Genomic DNA, 26699 nt, shown 5'->3' on the forward strand with positions numbered 1-26699 from the left:
CCCCAGACTCGTTGTCCGCCGGGGGGCCCTCAATCGTGTCACGGAGCGGCAGAACTATGTAAACAAGGTATTTCCCTGTTCTGCCCAGCAATGATGACAGAGATCTACTGCTCCCTGTCATCGGGAGCAGTGATCTCTGTCATCTTCTAATGAGGCAATCCCCCCCACAGTTAGAATCACTCCCTAGGACACACTTAACCCCTTGATCACCCCCTAGTGTTTAACCCCTTCCCTGCCAGTGTCATTTACACAGTAATCAGTGCATTTTTATAGCATTGATTGCTGTATAAATGACAATGATCCCAAAATAGCATCAAAAGTGTCCAATGTGTCCGCCATAATGTCGCAGTCATGATAAAAATCGTAGATCGCCACCATTACTAATAAAAAAATTAATAATAAAAATGGCATAAATCTATCCCCTATTTTGTAGACGCTATAACTTTTGCACAAACCAATAACTTTTCCCTTTTGCAATTTTCTTTTTAACAAAAATATGTAGAAGAATACATATTGGCCTAAACTGAGAAAAAACTTTTTTTTTTATATTTTTTGGGGGGATATTTATTATGGCAAAAAGTAAAAAATATAGCTTTTTTTTTGTTTATAGCGCAAAAAATAAAAGCTGCAAAGGTGAAAGCTTTATTTGTGGGGGAAAAAAGGCCATCAATTTTGTTTGGGTGCAACGTCGCATGACCAAGCACATTTTCAGTTAAATCGACGCAGTGCCTTATTGCAAAAAGTGCTCTGGTCAGGAAGGGGGTAAATCCTTCCGGGGCTTAAGTGGTTAAAGATGGTGGAGCCCAATCCCCCAGATGAAAATTGTTACCTGATAGGGAGAAGGACAAACATTTACCTAATCAATCATTATTTCAGAGTTTGCAATGAAGATATGTTTTTGTTTACCTGTGACATTTAAAGAGCCAATGGCTCCCACTACTGTCTCTGAGCCAATGAGGAGGCAGAGACCCGGGAAAGCAGTAGCTCAGGAATCAAGATCGAGCTCAGGTGAGTATAAGGGAAGCAGGGCGGGGGGGGGGGGGGGGGGCAGCTGCATACTGAAGTTTTTTTTTGCAATTCATGCAAAGTATGCATATAGGTAAAAGACCTTCAACCTTTAAAATCACTTTAATTTCCCAGGAAGAGTTTGTTCTGTGTTCACAGAGGTCTTGTCCTGGGTGAAGGCACTGCCAACTTTATTAATATACTCACGCTTCCACTTCTGATTATCTTACCTACAGGTTTAGCGCAATATTCTGTTGGATAGGGCTATTTGTCGTAACCACCCCCCTCCAAGTTTTCCAAGCTGTCTGACTGACTCTCTTCTTTCTACTGACTTTCTTCTGATTTGGACTGCGTATTGTCCAGCAGATATCTAAAAACTATAACAACCATGCCCACGCCAATATGATTCTTTTCTTAGCAGCCATAATTAAAATATCTAAATGGGATTTTGATTCCTAGTTAAATGCACGCAGCGCTAGTGTGGTTTCCTAATATACCCAATGCTTTATTATAAATTTCATATCATATATTTCACAAAAGAACCAAAATAAATTGATTTAGCCACTTGCTGAACAGCCGCCGTCATTATACTGCGGCAGGTCGGCCCGTTGCCACGAATCGCCGTAGCTGTACATCGGTTTGTTCTACAGCTATAGCAGGTGGGTGTGTGCCCACTGCATGGTGGGGGAGCTCGCTCCACAGCAAGCTAGAACACAGGCTGACTCCGATGATGGTGGGAACTTACATGTTTTGCGCGCATGTGCTTTATCCTACCCATAGAGCGCTGCTTTTTTGTCTTTTGATAACTTTTGCACAAACCAATCAATATGCGTTTATTGCAATTTTTTTCCAAAATTATGTATAATAATACATATTGGCCTAAACTGATGAAGAAATTTGTTTTTTTTCATTTTATTTTTTTTGGATATTTATTATAGCAAAAAGTAAAAAATATATATATTTTTTTTTTTGCAAAATTATCAGTCTATTTTTGTTTATAGCGCAAATACAACCAAACGAAAGCTCTATTTGTGGAAAAAAAAGAGGACATCAATTTTGTTTGAGTAAAGCGTCGCACAACTACGCAATTGTCAGTTAAAGCGATGCAGTGCCTTATCACAAAAAATGGCCTGGTCATTAAGGGGGAAAATGTTCTGGTCCTTAAGTGGTTAAATTATTACCTTAAAACCCATATACAATAAATGTATAGCTAATAAATATAAATGCAATGATCCACACAATTCAGATGTAATAATTTTACGCCTTTTTATTATTATAAAATATACAGTCATGGCCGAAATTGTTGGCACCCCAGAAATTTTTACAGAAAATCAAGTATTTCTCACAGAAATGTATTGCAGTAACACGTTTTGCTTGTCAAAATTCTTGGCACCCTTTCAAAATTGTGGATAAATGATTTTTTCAAGCATGTGATGCGCCTTTAAACTCACCTGGGGCAAGAAACTGGTGTGGGCATAAAAATCACATCTGAAAGCAGATAAAAAAGAGAGAAGTTCACAAATGCCGCGTACACATGATCAGACTATCCGGCGGACTTAGTCTGGCGGACAAACCGCCGTAAAGTCTGCCGGACTGTCCGAACAAGCGGACCTACCCACACACGGGACTTTTCCGGTGGACATAGTCCACTGGACTATCCCCCGTACTTTTGAAATGAATGGACTTGCCCACACACGGAGGAAAGTCCATTCATTTTGACCACGGCTCCAGGTAGCCGGTTCTAGCGAAGGAAGTGAATGTTGCTGCTTTTGGCGGCAAAATTGACACTTCGCTGGCCCCATCACCTGGTATGGACTTAAAGATGTCCATAGTGTGCAACATTATCAAGAAGTTTGCAACCCATGGCACTGTAGCTAATCTCTCTGGGCGTGGATGGAAGAGAAAAATTGATGAAAGGTTGCAATGCAGGATAGTCCAGATGGTGGATAAGCAGCTTCAAACAAGTTCCAAAGAAATTCAAGCTGTCCTGCAGGCTCAGGGAGCATCAGTGTCAGCGCGAACTATCCATTGAAATTTTAATGAAATGAAACGCTATGGCAGGAGACCCAGGAGGACCCCACTGCTGACACAGAGACATAAAAAAGCAAGACTACGGTTTGCCAAAATGTACTTGAGTAAGCCAAAATCCTTCTGGGAAAACACCTTGTGGACAGATGAGACCAAGATAGAGATTTTTGGTAAAGCACATCATTCTACTGTTTACAGAAAACGGCATGAGGCCTACAAAGAAAAGAACGCAGTACCTACAGTGAAATATGGTGGAGGTTCAATGATGTTTTGAGGTTTGTCTTGCTGCCTCTGGCACTGGGTGCCTTGAATGTGCGCAAGGCATCATGAAATCTGAGGATTGCCAAAGGATTTTGGGTCGCACTGTAGAGCCCAGTGTCAGAAAGCTGAGTTTGCTTCCGAGATCTTGGGTCTTCCAGCAGGACAATGACCCCAAACATACGTCAAAAATCACCCAGAAATGGATGGCAACAAAGCACTGAAGAGTTCTAGAGAGACTGAGTCCAGATCTAATAACATTGAACACATGTGGAGAGATCTTAAAATTGCTGTTGGGAAAAGGCGCCCTTCCAATAAGAAAGACCAGTTTGCAAAGGAAGAGTGGTCCAAAATTCCAGGTGAGAGGTGTAAGAAGAAGAAGAGGATGTTGGAATGCACAGCATCCTTGTTTGCCCCTCCCCTGCCTCTCCCTGTCAGCACTGGGATCTCATTAGCTGTGTGATGGAGATAAACTGAGAGAGAAGAGAAACACTGGAATACTAGCCAGGACCAGTGTGCAAGGGTGTATTTGCTTTGGAAGAATAAATCACCTCTAACATTGGGTGTCCTACATGTGTCGAAGTTGTTATTAAATACATACATACTTTTTTACATTTTAGAATAGGATGCCTCGAGATGTGCAGAATTTCAAAGTGTGCCTGGAAAAAGTTTGACAAACACTGATATACAGTGTCTAGTGCATCTTCCAAAATATAATTCACAATATACTCACAAACTCTGGCCATACACGGATTGAAGTTTAGCCGGTTCAGTAGGAGGCTCCAATAATCCGCACAGTCCCCGGACACTGACAAGCAGAGAAGAGATCGCTATGGAGTGTGAGCTCTTGGGGGTCAGTGTCCAGGGACTGTGCGGATTATCGGAGCCTCCGCGTGATCACCTCCTCCTTCTATATTTCACTTATTGTAAAAGGTGGAACCAATTGAACATAACCACTGGTAGCTTTCTGTCCAGTTCTGACCTCAGAAAGCTTTTGACTCGCGGTTGCAGCATGGTCCCAAGTGGTCCTGCCTTTCAAACTCTGCATGTCTTGTTAATCTGTACTCCTTCCAGGCGGCGCCATGTTTGCTTGTAGAACAGGATTCCAGCCCTTAGTAGAAAATCAGATTCTGGGTTAATCCACCTTAGGATTTCTGTGTCAGGGAGGACTCCAGTTCATGGTAACGACATAAGCAGTGTTCTGTGGTGATTCTTAAAGGCTCAATGTTAACCCTTTAGGGGTAAATGCATTACTAAAGGGGGCCACTTCGAGCATGAGGTTTCTTCTTGAGGTGATGGTGTATAGCCTGTGAAGGAAATCTACGCCTTTGAGGGTTCACAGAGCACTATATTCACTTTATGGACTCCTTTTTATGGGACTCTAATATATTATACATTATTAATTTCATATAATTGTGTAGTACATGTATGGCATTTCAGTGTTGTCACATGAAAAGATGTGAGGGGTGTACTCACTTTTGTGAGATACTGTGATTATATATATATATATATATATATATATATATATATATATATATATATGTCCTCCAATTGGGGTTTCTGAAGCAGCTAGCAGGGACAGGAAATACTTGTCTATAACCAACATTCCTTTTAAAACAAACCAGCAAAGTCTGCATCTGACTTCCTTGCTTCAAGCACTTAAGCCGCGTACACACGGGCGGACTGTCTGGCCAACTAAGTCCGTCAGACAATCCGACAGACAGTCCGCCCTACTTTCGAATGAACGGACTTGACCACACACGATGAACAAACAGTCCGTTGAAAGCTTGCGCGATGACGTGTACAGCACGTACGACGGGATTAGAAATAGGACGTCCAATACACAGCAATGCAACCTTCGGCCGTGTAAATCCTTTCTGAGCATGCGCCATACTTAGTCCATCCAACTAGCCTACTCATGAGCGGACTGTCCGCTGAAACCAAAGTTGGACGGACAATATTACGGAAATTCCGAAATACTTAGTCCGCCAGACTGCACGCTGAAAAAGTCAGCTGAAGCCCACACACGAGCGGACTGTGCGCTGAAATGTGTTTCGGCGGACTAAGTTGGACAGACAGTCCGCCCGTGTGTACGCGGCTTTAGGCTAGGTTCACACAAGCCCATTCTTTGATAGTTAGGTTTTCAAGAGGTGATCCCGCTGCCTCTGGAATGCCTGTTTTTTTTGTTCTGCTTTGCAAGTAGTGTTCTGAAACTGCAAGCCAACTGTTGACTTGAATGGCTGAGTTTGACAGTCAGGGTTGCCTATCCAATTGACACAGTTAAATTTGCCCTGGAAATAACTCAAAGCATAGCAGCCTTGGCTTGTAAACAGCTGCTTCTGGCTGTATTGTGGACATTAGCTGGGAGGTCGGGGGCAGTATAATCACAGGTCAACCACCTGTTTTTACTGCCTCTGATGTCCATCTAAAAAAGGCATTACTGGGCATATACAAATGGCTTTCAGGTTCCCTTCTGTTTTTTGTTTTTTTTCTTTCTTTCTTTTTTCATTTGTTCTACATATAGAGAATACACACCTGGAGTCTCTAAAATTAGATCTATGGTCACAACATACACTTTCATTTTATAACATGAACATTTTAATAGCAATACAAACAATATTTATCACTGACAATCCAACATACGCCTATGTGAAAAATGACCTTTCATGTGCTGCCTGTCTGCTGGTCATCAAAAGACTGGCTCTGTGAAATGTGTGACACAGCAGTGCCTAACAACAGGGCATAGTGAATACATGTCCCAGAATTCAAGGACAAAATGTGTGGGGTTATTCACAAAGTAAGTTTACAAACAACAAGATCTTTCAAATTAATAGGAATAGGCAGTGGCAGTGCATCCATAAGGGCGCACAGGCACGGCCCCCTCTCTCCAGCTACCCCTCTAGCACCAATAGATAGATTCATGGATTACATGAATCTATCTATGGCTGCCGCTGCCACCCCCTATTCAGGCGCCCAGCCCCTTTTCGGGGCGCCCGAATTACAGAGGTTTTTTTTTTTTAACCATCTGATTAGAGCCATATCAAAAAAGTGACCGCTGTGTTAGAAAACTGAATGAATATTCACTTTCCTAACACTAAACTGCCTCTCCGCCAATCAGGTGCTCGGATCCCCTGATAGGCATCCAATCACAGCGCCTGTCGTTTCAGCCAATCAGGCCTCCAATCATAGCAGAGGACGGGAAGAGGGGACGGGAGAAGACATAGAGGAGCAGTCCCACCGCCACCGAGACAGGGTAAGTGCAGACGGCAGGCACTGGCAGCATTTGATATGGCACAGTGGCTGTGTTTGATGGGCACAGTGGGAGCATTTGATGGGCACAGTGAGGAAGCATTTGATATGGCACAGTGGTAGCGTTTCATATGGCGCAGTGGGAGTGTTTAATATGGCGCAGTGGGAGTGATTAATATGGCGCAGTGGCTGCGTTTGATGGCACAGTGGCTGCGTTTGATGGGTACAGTGGCTGCAATTGATGGGTACAGTGGCTGCAATTGATGGGAACAGTGGCTGTGTTTGATGGGTACAGTGGCTGTGTTTAATGGGTACAGCGAGGCTGCAATTGATGGTACAGCGAGGCTGCAATTGATGGTACAGCGAGGCTGCAATTGATGGTACAGCGAGGCTGCAATTGATGGTACAGCGAGGCTGCAATTGATGGAGGTTTGTTTTCAGAATTTTGCGTTTGTTTGCGCCCCCCCCAAAAAAAAAAAACATTTGAGCACCAGCTGCCACTGGGAATAGGATAGTAATAATCAATATACAATATGGAAATTTTACATTTTAACCATAAATACAGTTTAAGGGAAATCTTTCCACTGGTGTACTAGAGATATACAATGCAACTAGTTATTTTAAGATTGACTCATAACCGAAGCACCACTTTTGGAAGGACTGATTTAAATTAGGAAAATAAAATAACATAAAAGTGCGTCACAGAATATACTTTATAAACGGCTCAATTGTTTGGCAGTGAATAGTTAACTTACGGGAAAACAAAGGTTAATTATGTTAGGATACTGAGTCCAAATGGTATGATCCTAGGGAGAACCTGGCTGTCAATAGCTGAGTTTGTGAAAGGGAAGAGGAAGAGAAACAAGAAAAATCGGGAAGGGGGTCATGAGTGTTCAGCGTTGTCTGAATGAGAGCATTGTAGTCGGCAGCAGAGCGAGCGGCTCTATCAAAGCTGTGCCCTACTGATCAGAGAAGAGCCGCTGCTCTTGATCATTTTCACGCTTTCATCCTCGCCAATGAAATGCTGTCGCTTCAGATCCCTTTGGTCCACAAGCCGGAGCTTCTAAAACAAAAATAAAAACAGATAGACGAAGATGTATAGATGATAAAAATTAAGGACAGGAACAGGGGAAAAAACTGCTCCCTGGCAAGGCATGAAAGGAGAAGTTAACACAATGCAACTCTTGAGATAAACGTAATACAGAAATATCTCACAGTTGTTCACATCAATCAAAAATGATCCATTCATAAGCAGCATGCACTGCTCCAAGGTCCGCTAAGGGTGCAAGTGCACGTTTCACCCTCTAATCTATATGAGTCTTTTTTAAACTGTATGTAAACCCAAACACTAGAATTCCATATAAGCTTTAACATACACTATTTTCTCAAAAGTATTGGGACGCCTGCCTTTACACGCACATGAACTTTAATGAATGAATGAATGACTCAGGGCGCTTTTCTTGCCACCAGTGTCCATCTGCAGCTATTTATGCGGTCCTTTCACCTGTAGTGTCCCGATACACAACTTTAATGGCATCCCAGTCTTAAGCCTCATACACACGGTCGGACTTTGTACAAACTTTTCCGTGGACTTTTGTACAAAGGGCGTGGTCCACAAGTTTGTATTGCATACACACGGTCGGACTTTTTGACAACAAACACGAACGTAATGACGTCACAACGTACTGACGCCGCTTCAAAAGAGGACGTTCAATGACTCCAGCGCCACCTTTGGTGAACTTCTGTATTGTAGTCTGATCTTTTGCATTGGTTCTGAGCATGCGTGTTTGTACCTTGTACAAAAGTCCGATGCTTTTGCATACACACGGTCGGACTTTGCTCCATCGGACTTTTGTTGTCAGAAAGTTTGTCCGTTCGCACAGCCAACAAAAGTCCGATGAAAACAGAAAAAGTTTGTCCGATGGAGCGTACACACAGTCGGATGTTGCTCCAAAACAGCTAATTTGCATCATTGTTGTCAAAAAGTCCGACCGTGTGTACGGGCCTTAAGTCTGTAGGGTTCAATATTGAGTTGGCCCACCCATTGCAGCAATCACAGTTCCAACTCTTCTGGGAAGGCTGTCTACAAGGTTCAGGAGTGTGTCTATGGGAATGTTTCACCATTCTTCCAGAAGCATTTGTGAAGTCAGGCACTGAGGTGGACAAGAAGGCCTGGCTCGTATTCTCCGCTCTAATTCATCCCAAAGGTGTTCTGTCGGGTTGAGGTGAGGACCCTGTGCAGACCAGTCAATTTTCACCATCCATGTCTTTATGGACCTTGCTTTGTGAACTGGTCCAAATCATTTGGTTGAGGGGGATTATGGTGTGGGGTTGTTTTTCAGGGGTTGGACTTGGCCCCTTAGTTCCAGTGAACAGAACTCTTAAGGCATCAGCATACCAAGACATTTTGGACAATTTCATGCTCCCAACTTTGTGGGAAGAGTTTGGGGATGGCCCCTTCCTGTTCCAACATGCCTGCACACCAGTGCACAAACCAAGGTCCATAAAGACATGGATGAGCGAGTTTGGGTCAGAGGAACTTGACTGGCCTACACAGAGTCCTAACCGGTCCAGGCTCTGGATTGATCCCAACTTTAATGTTGGGATCCACCCAGATGCCTGGACCAGAAGCTGGCTCAGCCTTTCAACAAGCTGCTGGAAGGCTCAGCCAGCTACTCCTGCCTCCTGCACAGCCTGGCTTGAGGCAGGAGTAGCTGGCTGAGCCTGATAAGTGCAGAGCAGAGAGCCAGTGATTAACAGTCACCAGCACTCTGCAGGCTGAGGACTGAGAACTGAGCAATCAGCGATGTTTGATTGCTCAGTTCTCGCAGGGGTGGCAGGGACAGATGTAGTGTCATATCAACTGCACCCACCTAGGTGTGTATAATTGTTTGTTTGTTTTTTCAATTTAAAAAACTTCATAAGAAAAAAATAAAGTAAATGTATTTTATGTTTCTATTTCAACTCTTTTTTTGCAAATTATTCCTTTCCTTGCATTTTAACAGTCTTTTCCTGATACCGCTGTCTTTTTACATTAAAGCGGTTCTCCACCCTGAAGTGGAAGTTCCGCTCATCTGATCCCTCCCCCCCTCCGGTGCCAATATCTGCACCTTTCAGGGGGGAGGGGGGTTCAGTTACCTGGATAATCCAGGTATCTGCACCCATTTCCGGGACAAGACCCCCGCAGACCGCCACAGATGCCCCCCCTGTTGTGTTATGGGAAACACACAGTTCCCAGGACACAGCGGGGACCAGCAAACTCGCGCATGCGCAGTAGGGAACCGGGAAGTGAAGCCGCAACGCTTCACTTCCCGATTCCCTGACAGAGGATGGGGGCAGGGGCAGCAGAGAGACGAGCGATCGCTCTTCATCTGCCGCCGACATCGCTGGACCCTGGGACAGGTAAGTGTGAATTTATTAAAAGTCAGCAGCTGCAATATTAATAATATTTTAATATTTTTTTTTAAAGGTGCAGAACCACTTTAAAAAATGTGATTTGTTGACATATTTTAAGCTAAATATGGATGACGATGAAAATTTATATTACAAGCAGAAGCTAGATTGAAGCAGACTAAATGTCAAACCACTTACTTCTAGAATGAAAAAGACACTGGGGGTTATTCATGAAAGGCAAATCCACTTTGCACTGCAAGTGCACTTGGAAGTGCAGTCGCTCTAAATCTAATGCCCTGTACACACAGTTGGACTTTCCGATGACAAAATCCATCTGATTTTTTCTGACGGATTTTGGCCCAAACTTATCTATTTTGGCCCAAACTTATCTAGCATACACATGGTCACAAAGTTATCAGAAAATCCGATCGTTCAGAACGAGTCGACGTAGAACACTTACGATGGGACTATAAACAGGCCAGTAGACAATGGCTTTCATCTCGTAATTTATTCTGAGCATGCGTGGCACTTTGTCCATCAGAATTATCTACACACGATCAGAATTTAAACGATCTGATTTTGTTGTCGGAAAATTTTAGATCCTGTTCTCAAACTTTGTGTGTCGGAAATTCCGACAGAAAAAGTGTGATGGAGCCCACACACGATCGGATTTTCAGACAACAAAACCCAATTGCACATTTTCCGTCGGAAAGTCCGACCGCGTGTGCAGGGCATAAGGGGTAGATCTGAAATGAGGGGAAGCTCTGTTGATTTTATCATCCAATCATGTGGAAGCTAAAATGCTGTTTTTTATATTCCTTGCATGTCCCCCTCAGATCTAGAGTGACTTTGCTTCCAAGTGCACTTTCAGTGCAAAGTGGATTTTCTTTTAGTAAATAACCCCCATAGTCATACTAAGCATTGGGCTTGTGAAAGTACCAGTGTCTTCGGTGGATGGGTTAGGCTTCAACGGTATTGAGACTGCACCATCCCTCTGACAGGAGGTCATCAGATACTTTGCAAAGCTTGGAGTGACAAGTTAGTCTGGGAACACCTCCAGTAAATATTTGATTCTCTGTCCAGATAAAAGGAAATCTGGTCTGGCCCCATGATCTCCATTTGAGTCAGTCAAAGGATAATAGGACATTATTGGATTTTAGTCACTGAATGATTAACCTCCCTGGCGGTACGATTATTTCAGATTTTAGGTGCTAAAAGCGGTACCATTATTTTGCATGAAAATTTGGTGTTTTATATTGTAGTATTATATTGTAATTCTTAGCAATAACTCTCTTAAATCTGTCCAAACCAGAGTCTAGTAGACATCCCGGGTATGATAAAGTTTGAAAAATCAAATCATAAATTATAATATAATAAATAACTATAAATAATTTTACCAAATAATAATATAACAATAATAAAAATTATTCAATAATGTAATCAAATCAAAAACACTGAAATTTGCTCAGTTGCAGAATTGTCACTGTCATTACTTTTCAGTATTTGATGACGGATCTCCCCACAAATGGCTATCGCTCAATTCTGCGAGTGATTCCAATTTATTATCGCTGTTTTCTAGCTGGTCTAAAACCATTTTTGATGTAAAGTGACAGTTTGGTTGCTATGGACAATCTCCAGTTTCCAGGCAGAAAGAACAGTTTTTATAATATAAAACTGCATGCAGGACACAGGGCAGACCACTAGGGACAAAGGGGATGTGAAATATTTACATACAGCAATGTAATCTGTAAGATCACATAACACTGTATGTATACTGTGTGTTTCACTTTTAAAATTTGGCGCCGATCTCCGTCCCCGTGCGTCGCACCGCTCGCAGGGAACAGAGATCGGGTCCGTGATAGATCGAGCGAGACATGGCTCGCTCGTATAGCGGGGAGACATCGCTGGATCCGAGGGAGAAGGTAAGTAAACCTCCTCCTGGATCCAGCGATGCAGTCCCGAGTCTGGCTCAGGGATACCGCTTTTGGTATAAAAATATTCCACCCCGAGCCAGACTCGGGAATACCGTCAAGAAAACCTATGAGCACAATACACTTAAAGTAACACTAAACTCTGCTTGTAAAATATATATTCTATTCAAATATTCTGAATGCAGCAAGTACATCCCAAGGGCTTTCACACTGGAACGGTGCGCAACCGTGCACTGTCAGGATGCTCAAAAAAGTCCTGCTAGCAGCATCTTTGGAGCGGTGTGTATACCGCTCCTCCACCGCGCCTGCCCATTGAAATCAATGGGGCAGCGTGGCTATACCGCTGGCAAAGCTAAGGTTGCCACCTTTTGTTCAAGTCAAACCCGAACACTTTAGCTGAGCATGGCAATTTTTTTTTTTTTTTTTAGTATAAACTATACATATATTTTGCTATTAAATGACATTTCTAATCATATGAAGTTAATAACAAGAGTCCCCCTTTACATCAGAGCCCACGGAGTTCCCCTTTTTACATCTGAACGCGCTGAGTTCCCTTTCACTGTAAGGGAGGACTCTGCAGACTCTGATGTAAGGGAGAACTCTGGGGACTCTAACATAAGGGATGCTCTGGGAACCCTGATGTAAGGGGGAACACTGATGTATGGAGAGGACTCTAATGTAAGGGGGAACACTGTGGCCTCTGGTTTAAAGGGGAAATCTGATGTAAGGGGTGCTCTGAGAACCCTGATTTACCTTAGTGTACTCACTCAGAGGCAGGGGAGAGAGAAGGGGGAGACTTCAGTCACAGACAGGGGTGGATGGTGAGCTCACTCACCCCTTGGCAATTAGCATCTCTCATCCAGATGTATCTGAGGCTGCTGAATTCAAATTTTTCCGGTCCCAACTTTCCTTTTCTGAGGCACAGTGCCGGGGATTGGAGTGTGGGCAGACACAGAGGGGTAGGGTGGGGGGAAGAGGTGCTGATCGAGCCCTCTCTCCTCTCCCATCTGTGTGTGTTTCGGGGGGGGGGGGGGGGGGGGGGTTAGTGTTGGCTTTGAGCAGTGTGAAAGAGTGTAACAGACACTTTCAGCTTAGACAACTGCAGCCAGCAACCCTGCTGGGAAGCCATAGTCCAGTTTAAATAATGTGTCCCGGTTTCAGGCAGTCTGAAACCCGGACGCATGATTCCAAACCCGAACTGTCCGGGTGAATCCTGGACAGGTGGCAACCCTAGGCAAAGCGCCGCTGCAGCAGTGCTTTGCGGGTGGTTTTAACCCTTTTTTCGGCTGCTAGCAGGGGTTAAAAGTGCCCCCCGCTAATACGATGGTAAAGCGCCGCTAAAAATGGCGCTGCTTTACCGCTGGCGCCGCCCCCGTCACAGTGTGAAAGGGGCCTAACTGAACAAGCTGAAGTTAGAAGCTGATTGGCTATGATGCACAGCTGCACCAGATTTTGTACTCTTCCATTTTAGTAAATAAACCCCAATGCATTATGAGGACCCACCTGCACTATCCAATCAATTTTTATCCAATCAGCCAGGTCCACTACATACTGGTTGGTAGAGCTAAAGAACAATGAGACTGTATGGTGTTTAGTTAGCTTAATTCTCCTTCTTCTACATGTACCTAATGTCCTGTAATGACTTCCTAGCTGTACAGTGCATGTTGCATATGCTTGACTGCCACAATCAACAAATAAGAAAACCACAGAGAAGACAGCTCCATGAAAAAGAGATGCTGGGGTGTATGCCAGGCCCTATCCCTGCGCTGTAATAGGGCAGGATCAAACTGCGCTAAAGGGAAAGGTCTAGACATCTGACTGAAGGCCCTAGGAAAGGAAGGAGGGGGGAGGTGGGAGAGACAGCAGGGAGGGCGTCCTGCATTTACATAGTGCTACAATGACAGGCGGTGTCATAACCTTCCCAAACACTTGTTACACACACATGTACACTTGTCAAAGTCTTGGAACTGTGACTCAATATCCCCACCATGAGGCTGAAGTTAGTAATACGATGCATTTTCAAAAAAAGTGGACCATCTGAAATATCTTATATTTGTTATTGTTGTTTAAAGTGAAATCTAGTGAGCCTTTAAAAATGTCAATCCACCTACATGCCAAGATTGTGTCATTTGACTTTCAGGCAAAGTAACAGTTTTAGAACTGTACTTTAATCACCGTAATCTTGGATAAATTCACTAAAGGCTAATTCACACGAAAGAGAAGCACGGATTATGAATGCAATGATATAAGGAGTGCTGGACATGACAGTGTGGATGAGGGACACAGAGGGTTAAGCTTTATGGGTGGAGTTCAGGAAAAGGTTTGCAGGAAACAAGTTCAGTGTAGGGGAGGGGTCACATAAAAGGGAGAGGTGTGGCTTTAAGGAATCATTCGGAGCCCAGTGTGACACAGAGGAGGCAGTTTTTTCGCTGCTCCTCTGCTATGGCGGACCTCGAGGGACTCTTCGCGCGGCTGCGACGGGCGGCGGAGGTGCACGGTGCGGACTGGCTGCGGGAACGTGTGGGTGACCTGGCGGACGGCGATGTGGACGGCGGCGGGACAGGTGAGGTTCCACTGCGCGCGCGGAGGTCTCGGCCTCCGGCGCGTTTTTCTCCTGGGCCTACTCCTCGGCCGCCTCGTGACTCCCGGAGCCCGGGGGTGGACCGATCGGTCCCCCCGGCAAAACGGCAGGTTCTCGGCTCCCCCCGGTCCGGGCGGTCGTTGCGCCGCCGACCGGAGGGGGGCGGGGCTTCGCGGCCGCATGGAAATGGCGCCGGGACCGCAGGGGGCCCGGTGGAGGTGGGGGGAGTGTGGATGGCTCTGGGTCGGCAGGCCAAGGGGGGGTGCACGTGGCGGGGGATCTGCGGCATGCTGGGTCTGGGGCCAGCATCCGCGCGGTGGGGGGGAGGGGGGCGCTCCGGGGGGGTCACATGCTGGAGGGGGGGGGAGGGTGGGTCGCAGAAGGCTGCCAAGGTGCCTGGCAGGGCTGGTTTTAGACGCCGGCATGCCGGGGGCGGCGGGGGGAGGAGGACATTGCCTGCAGTCCCGGATCGCAGGGACCGGATGGACCGCGCGGAGCACAGGGGGATGGCCGCGTCCCCGGTGCGCGCTGGAGAGGTCGGTTCGGAGAGCGAGCTGTCCCAGGAGGAGGAGGGGTCCTTTTCTGCACCCGGACCGGTACCGGTCGCCGAGGCCCCTGGGGGCCCGGGTAAGTTACGGGAGTCTACATTGCTGGCGGATGCCTTGCGGGATCTGATGGGGGTGGCGCAGGGGGGTGCGGTACCCACGGGATCCCGGGACGTATTGGGGGGGGGTTGCGGCAGGTTCAGCGCAGGGGGCGGGGCCTGTGGCCCCGGGGGGGCCGTCAGGTCAGTTGCAGGAGCTGTTGGGGGGGCTGCAGGCCCTGGTTGGTAAGTTTGCTGGGGGCTCCGGGTCGCCTCAGGTGGCCCCCTGGATGGGTAATGTGGGGGGGTCGGGGGGGCGGAGGTCATTCCTGCGCGGGATTCACCGCCTGCTGCGGTGTCGGGGAGCATGGATGCGGGGGCAGTGGGCTCGGGGGTCCCCCCGGTGCCCGCGGACCCGGGGGCGCGGTCTGACCTGGTTAGGATCGCGGATGCTGCCCGGTGCGAAGTCTATGTTTGTTTCGAAGGCCCATTGGGGGCGCATTTGAAGCAGGAGGTGCGGGACAAGATCGGCAAGGGTGAGTATGTGGAGATTTTCTCTTTGCTCCCCCTCGAGAAATTTAATTTGGACAGGGTTAAGCCGGACAGTCCAAGAAGGACGACGAGGAAAAACGTAGGTATCGGCTGATCCCGCGCACATTTGCAAATTGGCTTCAGGCGTTCGCTATCTTGGCTAGCGTGATAGGGGAAAAGAACCCCGAGCATTGCTCGGCGTTATTTTGTTACCTGGACGCGATTGGGGAGGCTCACCGAGTGTATGGAGGGCTGGCTTGGCTGCGCTATGATGAGCAGTTTCGTCAGCGTAAGGCAGTGCGGGCTGACCTGCGGTGGGATCACAAGGACATAAGCCTCTGGATGAGGCTTATGTCTGCTCCGCGGGCGCCCACTCCGTTTCTTCAGGGGGGGGCCGGGAGTGCGTCTTCCTCGGGACTGCCGGCCGGAAAGAAGTGGGGGGTGTGCTGGCCCTTCAATGAAGGGGCTTGTAAATTCGGAGGCGCGTGCCGCTTCAAGCATGAGTGCTCCGGGTGCGGCGGCACCCACCCCCTGTCCCGCTGTTTCAAAAAAGGTCAGCGTGCCGGTGCCGCCGGTCAAAAAAGGGATGACGCCGGTGAACCTGGGAAGGATGCTTCCTTTCCTAAATAGGTATCCGGATGGTGCGGCGGCGCGGGGGTTAATTCTGGGTTTTCGGGACGGTTTTAGGATTCCCTGTTCTTTGGGAGGGGTGCCGCCGTTGGCCAGGAATTTGCGTTCGGCTTTAGATCACCCGGGGGTGGTGGATGATAAATTGGGTAAAGAGGTGGCGCTGGGCCGGATGGGTGGTCCTTTCGAAGTGCAGCCGTGGGGGGACCTGGTGGTCTCCCCGTTGGGTGTAGTTCCTAAGAAGGAGCCGGGGAAGTTTCGCTTGATTCATCACCTGTCTTTTCCGAAAGGGGGGTCGGTCAATGATTTCATTGACCCGGAGGCGTGTACGGTTTCCTACACGTCTTTTGACGCGGCGGTACGGTGGGTCAGGCGGTATGGTCGTGGGGCTCTCATGGCCAAGGCGGATGTGGAATCGGCGTTTCGCCTTCTGCCGGTCCACCCGGACAGCTTCCGGCTGTTGGGATGCCATTGGCGGGGCAAGTTTTATGTGGACTTGTGCCTGCCCATGGGTTGTTCCATTTCATGCGCCTATTTTGAAGCTTTTAGTTCATTCTTGGAATGGGTGGTGAGAGATGTTTCGGGCCTGGAGTCGGTCATCCACTATTTGGATGATTTTCTGTGCGTGGGCCCGCCTGCCTCCAATGTGTGTGCGATTCTTCTGTCCACGTTGCAGCACATTGCGGGCAGGTTCGGGGTGCCGTTGGCGGGGGATAAGACGGAGGGCCCGGTGACGGAATTGAGTTTTCTGGGAATCGTGATTGATTCTATGGCAATGGAGTGTCGATTGCCAGAGAATAAATTACGGGATCTGCAGGCGGAGTTGGCAGGCATGCAGGGCCGGCCGAAGGTTCAGCTTCGGGCCCTGCAGTCCCTGTTGGGCAAGCTGAATTTCGCTTGCCGGATCATCCCTATGGGCCGTGTGTTTTGCCGACGGCTGTCGGGGGCCACTGCCGGGGTAACCGCCCCTACCCACTTCGTGCGTTTGCGAAGGGAACACCGGGAGGACCTGCGGGCTTGGCATGAATTTTTGGAGTCGTATAATGGGCGGGCTATGTGGATGTCGGGGCCAGTGAGCAACTTCGATGTGGAGTTGGTTACTGACGCGGCTGGCTCAACAGGTTATGGGGCATTTTTCCGGGGTCGGTGGAGTGCGGAACCTTGGCCACGCTCATGGGAGGTTGCGGGGTTGTTGGGCAATTTGGTTTTGCTAGAATTGTTCCCGATAGTGGTGGCATTGGAGTTGTGGGGGGCGGAGTTTCGTAATTTGAAGTTGCGCATCAATTGCGATAACATGGGGGTGGTCCAGGTCCTCAATCGGATGACTGCTTCTTCCCCCCCGGTCATCCGGCTGCTGCGACACCTGGTCTTTCGCTGTTTGCGGCTCAATGTTTACGTTTATGCTGTGCACATACCTGGGGTGGAGAATTCTTTCGCTGACTCGCTCTCTCGTTTTCAGTGGGACAAGTTCCGGCAGCTGGCGCCGGGAGCGGAGGAGTCGGGGGCGCCATGCCCCGGGTGGATGTGGGAACTTCCCTTGGAATCGCCGCAGGTTGGTTAAAAAGGTCGTTGAGTGAGGCTACATGGTCCGCTTATTCTAGAGTGTGGGCGGAATGGTGGGCGTTCCTGCGGGAGGTTGGAGTGGCTGGTCGGGGCTCCGACCGGCGCTGGGTGGTATTGTACTGGGTTGCCCGGAACATTGAGACGGGCCTGTCTCCCGCATCTATTGAGCGGAAGCTGGCGGGGTTGGCCTTTTTGTTCAAACTGTGGGGGGAGCCGGACGGGACGAAGGATTTTTGGGTGAGGCAAACGTTGAAGGGGTACAGGAGGGATTGGAAGGGTAGGGATGCGCGCCGGCCGGTGTCATTTGACAATCTGGTGGCAATTTGTTCTCGGCTGGTGGACGTTTGCTCGTCTGCTTACGAGACCGTCCTGTTTACGGCAGCGTTTTCGTTGGCGTTTTATGGGGCTTTTAGGATTGGGGAGTTGGTGTGTCGCTCAAAACGGGTGGCTGGGGGTCTGTTGGATCAGGATGTGCAGGTGGTTGCGGATCGGGTGAGTATACGGTTGCGTAGGTCTAAGACTGATCTACGGGGCAAGGGAGTGGCGATTACGCTGCTCGCCCTGCCGGGCTCGGTAGTGTGCCCGGTGACGGCGGTACGGGCTTTCCGGGCGGTGCGGCCTGGGAGGGCGGGCCCCTTTTTGGTGCACGAGGAGGGCTCTTTTCTATCCCGTTTTCAGTTTGTGTCGGTCTTTCGGCAATGCCTGAGGGCGGTGGGTTTGGATGAGCGGGACTACGCGTCCCACTCTTTTCGGATTGGGGCGGCCACGGAGGCGGCTCGATGTGGGCTGGAGGAGGCGGTGGTTCGCCGGATTGGTAGATGGGAGTCCCGGAGGTTCCGGTCCTATGTCCGGCCGCAGTTGCTACTGGGGTAAGGAGGGTGCGGCTGGGGGTTGTTTGCTGTGGGATTTATGGGGGGGAGGATTGTGCTTGTAACATTCCTTTGGTTGTTGTGTTATTTCTCTTGTTTTCATTCCAGATGGAGGTTCTCAACGCCTCGTTTGGATCCTGGGGCATTCGTACGTCTGCTGGGGGGCCAGGAGAGGTGATTCTCTACCAGCAGGCAGGCAATTAGGTATCCCCAGGGAGGTAGCTAGGGTGATGTGGTTGGGTTTCCCGGGCATGAGGTGGGAGCGTGTCATGAGGGAGGTGGAGCGTTTCGCTTTGAGGGATAGGCCCCCGGATGTGCTGGTTGTTCATGCGGGGGGCAATGACCTGGGAGTTCGGAAAGTGAAGGACATTTTGGCGGATATCAAGGCTGATGTGTTGCGCATGCGAGTCCTTTTCCCGGGCACCATTTTGGTGTGGTCAGACATTGTGGCCAGAACGGTGTGGCGGGGGGCCAGGTCTTTAGCCAGCCTTGAGAAAACCAGGATTAGGGTTAATAAGGTTGTTGGGCGGTTTGTAGTGCAGAACGGGGGCATTGTGGTAAGACACAGGGAATTGGAGGTGAATGTAGGGCTTTATCTTAGGCGGGATGGCGTTCATCTATCGGATGTGGGGATTGACCTCTGGTCCTTTGGCTTACAGGAGGGCATACAGAAAGCTCTTCGGGTGTGGGGCGGCCCTCAAGGTTGAGGGGGTCACCCTTTCGGGCTGTGGCGGTGTGTTTTCTGGTGGTTTCTGACGGTAGACAGGTACTCAGAAGGGATCTGAGGGTGTGGGGGGCTCATCTAACGATCGGCCCCTCTGGGTATTCCTGAACGTTGGAGGGAATACGGTTATGTTCACTGGCGGAAGTTGTCTCCGACCGGTCACAGGTGGAGGCCTTTGGGAAGTTGGTCAGGTGTACCGCAGTGATTGGGTATTGGCTTAAGTGTGGTCACCGTCAGAGATCACCAGAATGGGCAGTTAATGTTAATTAAAATGTGGTTTAATGTTAATAAAGTTATTTATATATTTATATATATATTTATATATTTATATATTTTCATATTTACAAGTTATTGGAGTAATTTTGAGTTATGTTTAATAAAGGCTGTTGTGGCCAGTTTACTCCAACCTATGGTGTGGTCTCGTTTCTAATAGATAAGGAATAGTATAAGGGGAACATTCAGACTACACTAGTCAAGAGAAGCACGGATTATGAATGCAATGATATAAGGAGTGCTGGACATGACAGTGTGGATGAGGGACACAGAGGGTTAAGCTTTATGGGTGGAGTTCAGGAAAAGGTTTGCAGGAAACAAGTTCAGTGTAGGGGAGGGGTCACATAAAAGGGAGAGGTGTGGCTTTAAGGAATCATTCGGAGCCCAGTGTGACACAGAGGAGGCAGTTTTCCCACCCTCCCGCCCTATTGTTATGTGTTTGTTTTGTGGTGTTTTGTTGCTGGTCTTTTTCTTCTTTTGCAGGTTTCATCGGTTGTCACGGCAGCTGAAAGTTTTTCGTGTTGGCGGTGTGTTTTCTGGTGGTTTCTGACGGTAGACAGGTACTCAGAAGGGATCTGAGGGTGTGGGGGGCTCATCTAACGATCGGCCCCTCTGGGTATTCCTGAACGTTGGAGGGAATACGGTTATGTTCACTGGCGGAAGTTGTCTCCGACCGGTCACAGGTGGAGGCCTTTGGGAAGTTGGTCAGGTGTACCGCAGTGATTGGGTATTGGCTTAAGTGTGGTCACCGTCAGAGATCACCAGAATGGGCAGTTAATGTTAATTAAAATGTGGTTTAATGTTAATAAAGTTATTTATATTTATATATTTATATATATATTTATATATTTTCATATTTACAAGTTATTGGAGTAATTTTGAGTTATGTTTAATAAAGGCTGTTGTGGCCAGTTTACTCCAACCTATGGTGTGGTCTCGTTTCTAATAGATAAGGAATAGTATAAGGGGAACATTCAGACTACACTAGTCATGGCTAGGGCAGGGATATGCAATTAGCAGACCTCCAGCTGTTGCCAAACTACAAGTCCCATCATGCCTCTGCCGCTGGGTGTCATGCTTGTGGCTGTCAGGGACTCACTATGCCTCATGGGACTTGTAGTTCTGCAACAGCTGGAGGTCTGCTAATTGCATATCCCTGGGCTAGGGAATGCTAAAAGAAGCTGGCTGAGCCACGGATTTAGCACTTCCTAATTATTGTAGCACCAAAAGTAATTGAACACCAATGAAATGTGAATACTGTGTTAGAAAAGGATCTAAGTAAATAAATGGACTTTATTTCAATGTACTGTGTTATAAATGGACAGCACATCAAAGTAAATAAATGGACTTTATTTTGATGTGGTATCCATTTATAACACAGTAGTCTCATTTCATTGCTGTTCATTTACTTTTGGCACTACACACTTTTTCTTAAGATTATTTATACGTTTGGAATATTACTTATCTGTGCCACCACAGCGCATAGATACATCATTTTTATTTCCATGCCTCCTAATTATTGCCCACCTGAACACTGACAAGCAGGTGTGGCTGCGATACTGTACTTTGAAGCTGCCACAAAAATTCAATAGCATGTCACATTTGGCAGGCATTGTCACAGTCGAATGTGACCCGTGCAAACAGTGATGGAGTATTTACAGGGTTTAAATCAGGCTGTGAAGAAGTGTCCTCACTCTCAGTGATCTGTGTACAGATCACTCTTCAGAGGGCACCACACGTTTGAATGAGCCCTGACGGTTATCACATGCAATATTTGTGGGTTTTTATTTAAAATATCATATGAGATCATAAAAGAGCCAACACATCACAGTAAACTATGAAATTGGCTGTAAACATCACAAACTTGGTACATTTGTGATGCAAATGCTGCAAACAAAGTGAAATAAATCAATTCACTACAAAAAGAAAAAACATTAATTCTTTATCTTTTTTATAGGCAGTCTGTATTTTAGGAATGTACAAAATAACAATGAGGTGAACGCTGCACTGGCCAGCAAGTTAAAAGAAAGCAATATATCAGTGTGGAACTGTTCTGCCCTGAGCTCAGGATTGTAAATCATTTGTAACATTTCACTAGAGAGAAATCATTCTGTGAATGAAGGCAGTCGTACGTCCAGGGGATAGTAAAAACGTGTGGCTGAGCTGTGGTTTTGCTGCTCTTGACTATGACCGCCCAGCTAAACAAATACACGCAGGCCACTGCAAAAACAAGACCACTGTTTCATTTGGCAGGCAGTACCATCACCAAATTTGACCCATTAAAGGGACAGCTTTGCAACCGCCCCTGCAGTGTTTTTACGGCAGCTTCACGCTGCTTTGGCCACAACGCAGTGTACTGGCGGCTTGGGTGCATGTTAGCTGCGCTTCTATTGTGTTTTGGGGGTGCTGTGAAATTGTCCTAGCCTGTGAATTGGAAAAATTGTGATAAAACAATATTACAAAAAACGGTAAATGTAAATACTTAAAGAGGGACTTTGCTTTGGAAAAAAAAATAACCGTCAGCAACTACAAATACTGTAGACTTTTAATAAACATTTACTTACCAGTCCAAGGATACAGCGCTGTCCTCACCTGGGCTGGTTCTTCACCGGTTTTGGATCCCAGGCGCCACCATCTTGGATGTGAGAAGCTGGCTGTGACTTCTTGGTGCTTCACAGCTGGCTTCCCACAAGTAGCGCTGTGCATGCACACTGGTCTTGCAGCTTCCTAGGACCTGTGATGGGGGTGCGAACCAAAGTGGAGCAGGTACCTGCCAGAAAAAGGTACCCGCTACAAGACAAAAAAAATAAACAACCAGTTGTAATGGTAGAGGAGGGGGGAGGAAAAGCAGAACTTCTCTTTTTAGTTGAAGTTCCACTTTAAAGTGGTACCACCCCTTGCTTTTTTTTTTTTGCAATTGCCTGTAGTTATAGTATGTAGTGTTTTTCAACGTGGTTGGTTTCAACTTGGTTGATCTCCTTCAGCTGGCTACCTCTTCCTCGGCCTCTTCTTCAGCTGGTTACTTCTTCCTCTACCTCTTCTTCAGCTGGCTACCTCTTCGTCTACCTCTTCGTCAGCTGGTTACTTCTTCCTCTACCTCTTCTTCAGCTGGCTACCTCTTCCAGATGCAGGCAGCCAGCATTGATTACACACCCCCTGGCTGCTCTGTGTGCTGATCCTGCAGCCTACTGAGAGTTTTAAAGTAAGGCCGCGTACACACGGGCGGACTGTTCGCCCAACTTTGTCCGTCCAACAGTTTCAGCAAACAGTCCGCTCAAAATTAGCATGGACGGACATGCCCACACACGACGAACGAACAGTTTGCTGAAACCGTGCGCGATGACGTGAACGGCACGTACGACGGGACGAAAAATACGACGTCCTATACACTGCATTATAGCTTTCGGCGTGAAAATCCTTTCTGAGCATGCGCGCAACTTTGTTTGACGAACAAGCCTACACACGAGCAGACTGTTCGCTGAAACAAGGTTTCAGCGGACAGTTTTACGGAATTTCCGAAAAACCTTGTCCGTCAAACTGTCCGCTGAAACTGTCCGCTGAAAGCCCACACACGAGCGGACTGTCCGCCCAAACACTGTTCAGCGGACAAAGTTGGGCGAACAGTCCGCCCGTGTGTACGCGGCCTAAGTATCCCAGGAGGCTGCAGGACCAGGCACACGTCAAACTGGCCTTTTGGTGGTATTTAACCACTGAGTTTTTTTTTTTTTACTATAGCCATCTTTGGTGGCTTGTTATACTTTAAAGTAACGATCAATATTTTAAAATCTGACGTTTTTTATTAAAATATGTGCCGATCCTGCCATGCAGGGCCTTGTTTGGGCATTTCTTGATATAGATTTACAAGGCTAGGTCCTTATATTCCATTTCAACGCATCTTATATAGGCATGGTCCAATGTTGTCACCATTGGGAATTCTGCCATGAGAAACTATTTTGTGCATTTTTTTGAAAGACAAATGATTTTTATGCACAGTGCTTTAGCAAACTAAATGTAATTTAAGTAGAATTCAATAAAAAGGGAGACTTTCTGACTTACAGCAATTCCTTCACAGAGAAGGATTTTAAACATTCATTAAGTGAATAAAATATAAAATAAAATGTCTAAAAGCTGTTTTAAAGATCAAAACATGGTATCAGAGGATTCATAATGCCCTGTTCTTATACCTGTGTCCTGTGCATTTTATTAAACTGGAAAACGCAATAAAACAGCAACTGACTGGCATCAGTAGGACAGTGCTCACCTCCAGTTTTCTGAGTGCATGTGACATGCGGTGTCTCTGGAACGCTGCTGACTTGTCTTCAATTAGCACTAATGAAAGCTGTCCAGTGAAACAGCTTTTAACTAGGTCAGCAGCATAGTGACAAAATTCAAAGTCACGTTTTTCCTGTAATTGTCTATTCCAATAAAGACAAAATTCACTTCTAGGAGGCTATACATTAATTTGTGGGTGCCTCAGAAAATATTTGTGTACATTTTCACCTTACCCTCCTGGCGGTAATCCTGAGTGTGGCTCGGGGTTAAATTTCAGTACCATTAGCGGTAATCCCGAGCGGTAAAACCCTCGGGATTGCATTGCAGAATCCTGGTACAGCATACTTACCTTGTCTCCATGATCCTGTGATATCCCCCTGCTGTATAATCCGCCCGATGTACTGTGTGCCGGGCTCCGTTCCCTGTGAACGCCACGACGCATGGGGGCGGAGCCTGTGGCAAATTCAAAAAGTACACAAAACATAACACTTACAGATTACATTATTGTATCAAAAATCATTTCACCTCCCTTTTGTCCCTAGTGCTTTGTAACATGCCCTGCATGCACTTTTATATTATATTTATACTGTTTTTTCTGTCTGGAAACTTGAGATTGTCAATAGCAACCAAAAAGTGTCCCTTTACGTCAAAAGTGGTCTTAGACCAGCTAGAAAACAGCGATAGTAAATTAGAACACTTGCAGAATTGAGCGATAGAGAATCGTGGGGAAATTCATTTTATTATTATTATATTTTTTTTTTTATAATTACTTATAGTTATTTATTATATTATCATTTATGATTTTGTGTTTCAAACTTTATCATACCCGGTATGTCTACTAGACTTATTCTGACAGATTTAATTGAGTTATTACTAAGAATTACAGGCCTACAATATAAAACATCAAATTTCTATGCAAAACAATGTACCGCTTTGAGATTCAAAAATCTGACATAATCATACCGCCAGGGAGGCTACGCTGCTTGTAAAGGCAGAAGGTTTTTAACCTTTAACCTTACTGCATTCTATGCAATAATGTAGAAAACTTTCTGCAAGCAGCTTCCCCTGCAGAACCCCCCCCGAATACATAGCTAAGCCTGGTCTCGATCCATCGATGAACACAAGAGCACAGGCTTTCTCACTCCGCATTGGCTCCTGTTGCTGTCAATCAGAGACAGTGATGAGGGAGTTGGTGGCGTGGCCCGAGCCCTGCTCTGTGTGTCTTAAAGACACAGAGTGGGGCTCGGGAGCGAGCATGCACAAGTCCTCCCATAGCAAGTGGCTTACTATGGGGGCACTCAGTGGGTGGAGGGAGGAGCCAGGAGTGCTAGCAGGGGACCCAAGAAGAGGAGGATTGGGGTTCTTTTTGCAAAACCATTGCATAGAGCAGACAGGTATGACATATGACATGTTTATTATTTTAATTTAAAAAAAAATAACCTTTACAATCATTTTAAAATATACTTGAGCTTGAAAAGTAAAGATTTTCTATCTTATTAGGAACATCTAGAAATGTTAATTTTGCTCAGGCAGTACAATAAATGTAGCTTTTGTCTTAACCACTTGCCGACCGCCGCACGACGATGTACGTCGACAGAATGGCACGGGCAGGCATAAGGGCTTACATGTACGTCCTTGCCTGCCTGCCGGTCGGGGGCCCGATCGGGCCCCCGCCCGGTGCCTGCGGCGGTCGGTATTCGTTCGGGAGCGATCCCGGACGAGGGGGCGGCCATTCATTCATGGCCACCCCCTCACGATCGCTCCCGACGAATGAAAATGTCCCGTGACATCACTTCCTCTCCTGTAATGTAAACACAGGAGAGGAAGTGATGTATTCTCTCCTCCGTGTCGGTATTTTTCGTTCCGGCACCGAGGAGAGAACATCGGTGAGTTGCACAAGCACTACACTACACAGTAGAACATGCCAGGCACACTCACACCCCCCCTTTACCTCCCGATCACCCCCCAATTACCCCTGCCCCCCCAGTCACAGTGACACCAATTGCTTTTTTTTTTTTTTTTTTGCATTGGTGTCATTTGTGACTGTAATAACTGTTAGGGCAGTTAGGGTTAGCCCCCTTTAGTTCTAATGTGCCCCCCTAACCCCCCCAATAAAGGTTTAACCCCGTGATCACCCCCCCTCGCCAGTGTCACTAAGGCTGGGTTCACATTGCAGCGGTTTATGAGAACGAATGTGATTCGCACCGCACTGCAGTGCAAATCACATCCGATCTCTGTGCGATTCGAGTTCAGCCATACAGATAGTATGGCTGAATTCGTGTCGCACCCGCCGCACCCGCCGCAAATTCGCATGGGACCCTTTTTTTGGCCCGCAGCAGAATCGGATCGCATGGGTGTTCACACCATGCGATCCGAGTTTGCAGATCGCACTGCGATATGCGAACTGATCTGGGGGTGTCATTAACATTTCACTGACACTCCCAGCAGTTCGCATAGGGCAGTGTGAACTGCCGCCGGGAGGCATGCGATGCGGGAACCCGCCGCGGATTCGTGGTGTTCCCGCATCGCTCCAGTGTGAACCCATCCTAATAAGCGATCATTTTTCTGATCGCTGTATTAGTGTCACAGGTGACGCTAGTTAGGCAGGTAGGTATTTAGGTTCGCCGCAGCTTTTTATAGCGCCAGGGACCCCCATATACTACCGCATAAAGCCCCCTGATTGCCCCCTAGTTAACCCTTTCACCAGTGATCACCATATAACTGTTACAGGTGACGCTGGTTGGTTAGTTATTTTTTTATAGTTTCAGGGCACCCGCCATTTATTACCTAATAAAGGTTTAACCCCCTGATC

The sequence above is a fragment of the Lithobates pipiens genome, unplaced genomic scaffold (genome assembly GCF_037356315.1).
Source record: "Lithobates pipiens isolate NorthernLeopardFrog02 unplaced genomic scaffold, aLitPip1_a1.2 Scaffold_18, whole genome shotgun sequence".
Taxonomy (NCBI): Eukaryota; Metazoa; Chordata; class Amphibia; order Anura; family Ranidae; genus Lithobates; species Lithobates pipiens.